The sequence below is a fragment of the Pundamilia nyererei genome, unplaced genomic scaffold, assembly GCF_000239375.1.
Source record: "Pundamilia nyererei isolate P.nyererei 1_Seehausen unplaced genomic scaffold, PunNye1.0 scaffold00005, whole genome shotgun sequence".
NCBI classification, from domain to species: Eukaryota; Metazoa; Chordata; class Actinopteri; order Cichliformes; family Cichlidae; genus Pundamilia; species Pundamilia nyererei.
Window position 1 is genome coordinate 6,681,277 of NW_005187406.1, and position 7,171 is coordinate 6,688,447.

Here is a 7,171-nt window from a genome sequence, read left to right on the forward strand (position 1 = left end):
TCCTTCCACCAGAACCAGGCCGTCCCGCCCTGAGCCTGGTTCTGGTGGAGGTTGCTTCCTGTTAAAAGTGAGTTTTTCCTTCCCATTGTCACCAAGTGCTTATTCATAGGGGGTTGTGTGGGGCCACTCTCGGTACACCAGCTTCCGCTCACAGTCCAAAGACACATATGGGTTTGGGATAACGTGTGAATTGTTGTCTGTCTTTATTTGTGGGTGCACCCTGCCTCTCGGCCGTGATAGCTGGTACAGACCACTCCATTGATTTATGTGTTTATTCTTGGCACAAAAGCCTTAATATATCTTTGCACTAACCAACACTGCCTCAAATGACATTGCCTAAAGACATTTTATAAAAACATACACAGCAAAGTCTGTTTACGTAAACGTTTACGAGTCAGAATCAGAATGCTTTATTAATCCCAGAGAAAATTATGTAAAAGCAAATATAATAATAATATAACAATAATGTTTTTGGGTTTTTTTTAGCTATTATTAAAAATAGCCAATATCCAGTTCAAGCTATCTGTTGGTAACATATTTATTTATTTGACTGTATTTGGAAGAAGTTGGATTTCCCATCATCCCTGAATGTACCATAGTCTGTATGGAGACAGCGAGCAGCGGCGGCTCCCAGCGGAGCAGCGCTGCGATTGGCCGGGCCAGCGAGGAGGGGGAGGGCTTTGTCTCTCCTCCCCTGCCTCTGCTCTCCTCCCATCCTAGAGGACAGAGCGATGCGGAGACAATAGGACGCAGAGCCGGAGGAGGCTGCAGGATGCTCGACACCACATCCACCGACGCTGCTCGGAGGCTTCTCGCTGGACACCGATATCAGACGTTTCTCTGGGCTCACCTGGTCTTAGTATGTGCTCACATCTCCCTGTGTGTTTACCAGTAGCAGCCTGGGCCGACAGGGCGGACTTCACAGTCTCCATATGGGTATCAACTGAAAGGTGAGTAGCGAATTAAACCCGGGCTGACCGTTTATCCTCACCTGCACCCTGACCGACCAGGCTCCGTTACTGTGTGTGCCGCTATGATGTGTGCATGCAGTGCATCATTAGGCCAATGCCATACAGCAGCGTTCACACTGAAAACAAAACTGTGATTTCTTCTCTATGTTGTATGTACATTTTCTAATGTCATTGATCTCTAGCAAGCAACAATATCATTGATTGTAAGCATTTTAGGTTGTTTACAGTATCGGATTGTGTAGTGGAATTTGTATTATTGATCACAACACAACATCTAAAAGCCTTCCCTCACCCCCACTATGCATCCCGTGTTTTTGCAGGAGGAGGAAGGGGTGGAGGAGGGGGGTTGGCAGTCAGGTATCTGCAGGAGCTAATGCATGTCTGTTCCTTTCCGCTATCTAAGCTCTGTTACACTAAAGTGACAGTGGTTGTCCCTTCAGTGAGTGCTGTCTGAGCACACACACTGCAGGTGACGATGCAGACCTGCTGAAAGCTGAAGCCTTGGAGGATGATACAAGACCAGAATGTTTACATTCTGACTGGTCTACCTGCTGTCTATGTTTGCTGGATTATACTGGGCAATTTTGGGGACTTGCTTAGAAAAATGAAGGGTTACACCCTATAGCCAATCTATACAAGCCGATCTAAGCCATTATTTTGGATAAATCATGTAATCAATGCCTCAATGCTCATCCACAGTGCCTATATATTGTGTTGACGAGATGCCAGCTGAACTTGAACTAGGGGCCGGGTGGAGAGCTGAGTGAGCACATACCTTTAAGTAGACCGAATAACCCGGATGAGGAGGTGATGGGAAGGAGTTTAAATAATGATTCTAAAGAACAGGGACTGGGTTGACTGGCTTGAAGATGCGGGTAGGACGACTGATGGATAAGACTGGTGAATTTGAATTAGTTGAAGATGGAAAATAACCAGTATTACCATAAGGATTTTGAGAGGATAGATCTTCCTTATTCAATTTTGATTAAAAAATCCAAATACCAAGTTAAATTTTGTTTGCTAAATATGAAGATGAAGCCCTGAATATAGCCTAGTTAGCATAAATACTAATTAAGCTAGTTGTTGCTGCCGTCTGTTTTACGCACCAATGATATTGGTGAGGTTTTTCAGTCAAATTCATCGCATCTGCTCTGTTAAGAGTTTTCAGTGATCTCCTGTTTATTGTTGATGCTAGTTAATGCTGTACTGTAATGCTGTTACTGGATCTTACCACTGTGTTTGATACAGTGGACTACAACATCTTGAACACTCATTGTGTTGTTATTTGTGGGATGGCTTTGAACTGTTTTAAGTCTTATTTGAGTTGTAGGTGGTTTTCCATTAGCATTGGCAGTTATTCTTCTAAAACTACCCCCTTAACCAGTGGTGCACCTCAAGGTTCCATTCTTGGTCCACTTCAGTTGTACACACACCTTTTGGGTTTATTTTTTTTAAAAACCCATCATGTTCCTTACCACTTTTTTGCAGATGAAACCCAGATTTACCTCCCTCTTAAACCCGTCTCTCAACCCTGTGATAGTAAAACTGAAATTTTAGTGATTCCTGTGGCGAATAAGCAGCCAGTTACATTTTTCACTATCCCTTTAGATCTTCAGACTCATTTCTTAAACCTCAGGTTTAAAGTCTGAGTGTTATCTTTGATTCATCTCCTTAATTAGACAGATCACAGCAGTTGTTATAGCCAGCTTTCTCAAATTAAGATATTAAATATAGTTAAAAACTTCTTTCTTTTCATGATCTAGATTGGATTACTACAAGTTATTATATGTTGGGTTGAGCAAAACACTTAAAACATGTCTGCAGCTGGTTCAGACTGCAGCTGCTAGACTCCTGAAAGATACACGGAAGCTTCACCCATTCTTAAACTATTACACTGGTTTCCTCGGAAGTACAGGATTCATTTTAAAATATTGTTGCTTGCGTGTAAGTGTTTACACGGGCTCGCCTACGTTAACTATCAAATCCTTTAGTTGTCCTATGCCTCTCACTTAGGTCTGTCGATCAGCACCTTCTAGTAATTCAGAATTCCCAACTGGCTCGTACAGGCGACAGAGCTTTCTTGTCCCCCAAACTCCAAAAATAACCAGCAACATATACTTTTTTAAATTTCTCCAAGTGCATCTCTTTTACTTTTAGTATTTCAATTTGTATTATTTACTGTTCTTTTTGATCCCTTTTAAAAATATTATTATTATTTAATTTTTTTATTAGTAAAATTTGCTTGATTTTGATTTCAGGCCTTTAAAACGTTGTAAATAAAATCTGTAAAATCAAACTAAGGTGTAAATATCTACTGCTGAGGAGCTGTAATATAAGTAGGTACTAGAGATTTTGGCAACCACATTCTGTTTTTGTTCACTTTCCACACACACACACACACACACACACACACACACACACACACACACACACACACACACTGACTGGTGTTTTGCTGCTGGCCTCCCTCTGCTCCCTGCCAGTGCACATTTACACACAGTCACTTTGATTATGTGCGTGTGCAGCAGTCAGCAGCTTTTTTTTAATAAATAGAAGACAAATCAAACGTGTCCAGAACATTTAAAGGCGAAATATTTTTGTTGCTGCAGTTTCTCACGTGGAAGGCAGGAATGTGTTTCTTCGCAGCACATCTATCAGGAGAATAGAAACAGTCACTGAAATGCAAAAAAAATTAAGCTGTTATTGTTGGAGGGCAGCGCGGCTGCATCAGTGGGGGTGGACGTGGCTGTGATCGTTGCCTTGGCTCGTCGAATGTGCTCCGGCTCGGCCCGCTGGTTGCATAAGCAGTCTGGGATTTAGTCAGCTGCGGCCCCTGGTCGCTGCTCTGTTTCCACAGAGTGTTAAACCTGGTGGCACAGAGGGTCAGTGTTGAGCGAGTGGGGAGGGCTGGGGGGATGTGGTCAGCTGAAAGGAACATGCTGTATTTTGTGTCTGTTCCCAGAACGTTGAATTTTGCAGGCTGTCGGAGAGAACAGTCTGCAGGAAAGGAGGACTAACACAAGCATCAATCTGTCAACTGACTTTTTAGGTTTAGCATAAAACTGTCCCAAACTAGAGACCAGACAATCTGAATTTACCATGACTCAGGTTAGCATCTTCACATTGTATAAAAAGAACCAGAAATATTCCTTTCACAATAATACACTGGACTCAGCGTGTGCTTCTTATTTGTGCTTGTCGAATAATTTATTAAATATTAAACAATTATAGCAATTGTTGACGATTAATTCGCTTTGAGATGAATGGATCAATGATGTGCTTTGGGGAAAATGAACAATGTGTATAATAATGTGTAGTGGAGCGAATGTTGAAGATGATTACAACAAATAATTAATATGTGAAAGGCTTATTTCAACCTTAGATAACTTTGTATAAACTTACAGTATGTGGTATGCAGTTGCCCCTAACTTAATACATCTGTTTATGTATTTATACTCCTAAACACCAAAAAGTACAACAACAGTGGTGTGAGACAGAGGCTGCCAATCTCCTTCACCTCATCCTGAAAAGTTTCCCAGCATTATTTGAACGTGAGCTGCAGGGAAAATACCAAATTTGAACCCTTTTGATCATCTCATTTTACCCATCCAGCTGCTCTGCAGTTGTTCCTACCAGCGATGCAAAGCACTTGCGACACGCAGCTGCTTTTGCATCGAGTTGTTTCTATTGTTAAAGGTGAGCCTATGTGATGCACTCACGCAGTGGGACTGCAGACTTCCCCTCCACACAGAGAGCCGACATTTATCCTGGCCTGATGACTCACTGAGCTACACGAGTCTTACTGCTTCTATACAAATACAGATGCAGTTTTAGCTGTGGTAAACGAAAGCACACGCATACAGCAGCAGGCCAAAAAACACACAGGTCTATAGAAGCTGGAAAAGGAAAAAAAGACCTGAAAACAGAGTGTGTTAGATAAAGGCAGAGTGTGATGAATGCTGGGATTGTCTGGTCTACACACACACGCACACACCATCTTGATGTGAATATTAAATATATAAAGATGCAGAATATTCTGAACTTTGAGACTTTGACCTACATCACAGACTTTTTTTTGCACATACTAGCTGGGAAAACTTAAGCTCTAGATCTGCTAATAAGAGCTGTGGGAACAGTTTGAAGATCACTGCTGCAACTAACCACACAAGCTGCTGTACCTTGTCAAAATTTTCCTTTTACTTTGATTTTATGAAACCAGTTTACTCTCAAAGCTGAAATTCGCTCCGTGCTCTCTCCTGGTTGTGTACACCTAATGAAATCGGGCTGGAAGTTTGGCTCCATTAAACGAATTGGTCGAGCACAGTGGAAGTGCGTTAATCCGGCTATGCTTAAAATGATTAGGGACTCAATCTAGTCAAGATCATCAGACCTAAGGCAGAAATCAATTCAGTATTAATATTGCTTTCCAGGGCGTCCTGAGTAAAGAGGTACGAAATAAGTTAAATCACATTAGCCAGTCGTTAAAGGTCTGCAGACTGTGCTGGACAACTGAACCAGTACAATGGCATTAATAGATACGGGTTCAGGAGATGATTACTGGGCCTTTTTGTCAGCCTGGGTCATATGTGCTATCTTCACAGCCACTGTAATTCCCATTTTTCTGAAGATACACTTGGTGCCAAATAGTGTGCATGTTTCCTCCTTTTTTGCAACATGTTTACTGCGTCCACAACTTTAGTTTTTTATCCATTTAGATAAAAATTAGATTCACCCATTAACTCACCATGCATGTCTGTGGGGGGAAACCAAAAAGCTCCAGAAAAGTCCAAGCTGCCCCGTGGAGTTGAACCCAGAAACGTCTTGCTGTGACGCGATGGTACAAACCACCACAGCACGTCTTTTTGCATGTTTAAATCTAGTTTGGTTTTATTCAAACAGTGGCACTTTATATTATAAAGGATAGAACTACAACAATGTGAGAAATACAATCCCTTTCCATCTTTGTGGTAGCTGTTAGCATCTTTAGGACTCATTAGCGCTTGCTAACTGGTGCTAATTAGCTCTAAGCATTGCAGAGTGTCAATATCTGTGGCTTATCTGGGTTCCTCATCTACAGAGAGATAACACTGTTAGCAACACTTAAATCACTATATCACTATTTACTCATAACTGTAATTCTTGTTGTAACTAATTAGTTATTGGAAAATCAGTTTAAACTGTTTATTCAGTTATTTAGCGCTTTTTGATGGAGCTAAATGGAAAAAAAATGGAAAAGTTCAAATTTACTGCCCCAGTTTTCACTCAAAACAGCTAGCTTGGTTGAATTTGCAGCTTTAAGTAGTTATTATTGACTGAATATACATTGTACATTTATGAATGTTATCGTGATAACATACCAGAGCCAAACGCACACTCAGAAAAAGAACGAGGCACAATCCTGAAGTGCTACAGTAAGCACTTCTGATCCACGGCAGAAACAAATGGTCTCTTCTGTTTACAACTCCCTCCTGTGCATGTGTGTTTTTATCACATGCACCCAAGAGCTTTTATTTAGAGGAGAGAGAGAGATACAGTACATCCTCTCTGCACTGCCATTTATCACCCAAACTGACTCATCTCTCCTCACCTGCTGCCGTCAGCCTCTCTTCCTGTCCGCTTCACATGCAAAAAAGATTACACTCCCACAGAGAACGCAGAGGGCTGTGGAGGGGCGACGGGGTACTTAAAGTAGCACATTGCTGCGTGTGTGTGTGTTTGATCACATAGTTGGCAACTTAACGTTGTGATGCATACAACTGAATGTTACTTTCTGCATCTAAAACCAGACTGTGCAATGAAATGTTATCCATCTGTGGATGTGTGCGGAGAATATGAGATATGTGAAGTACATGGAATGGCAGGCGAGTGTGTTGATGATGAGGAGGCTGCTGTAGATATAAAGCCAATCCAAGTGTCTGCTCATATAGAGTGGCTGCTTTCCAGCACCTCGGGTTGTGTAACGAGTGTGTGTGTGTGTGTGTGTGTACGTGTGTGCGCGCTCCTATAGTTCCTCCACATTCGCCTGGAACAGTGAGGGTCAGTGCTTGGCAGGTCCAGCCGCTCAGGAAGAGAAAAAAGGGAAGCAATCACTAAGAATAATCACACTGCAGCAGGAATTGGATTTGCTAGAAAGGACTGTTATTGGCTGCCTGTGTGTGTGTGTGTGTGTGTGTGTGTGTGTGTGTGTGTGTGTGTGTGTG

At 42.0% G+C, this 7,171-nt stretch overlaps 1 protein-coding gene across 1 annotated transcript in view; it reads left to right on the forward strand.

Moving 5' to 3' along the window:
* The first annotated feature begins 732 nt into the window (after positions 1–732).
* bsk146 (brain specific kinase 146) overlaps positions 733–7,171 on the forward strand; it is a 9,857-nt gene continuing 3,418 nt past the window's right edge. The window contains exon 1 of the mRNA XM_005721902.1: positions 733–950. The gene's annotated coding sequence lies outside the window, so the exon portion shown is untranslated. The remainder of the gene's footprint in view (positions 951–7,171) is intronic.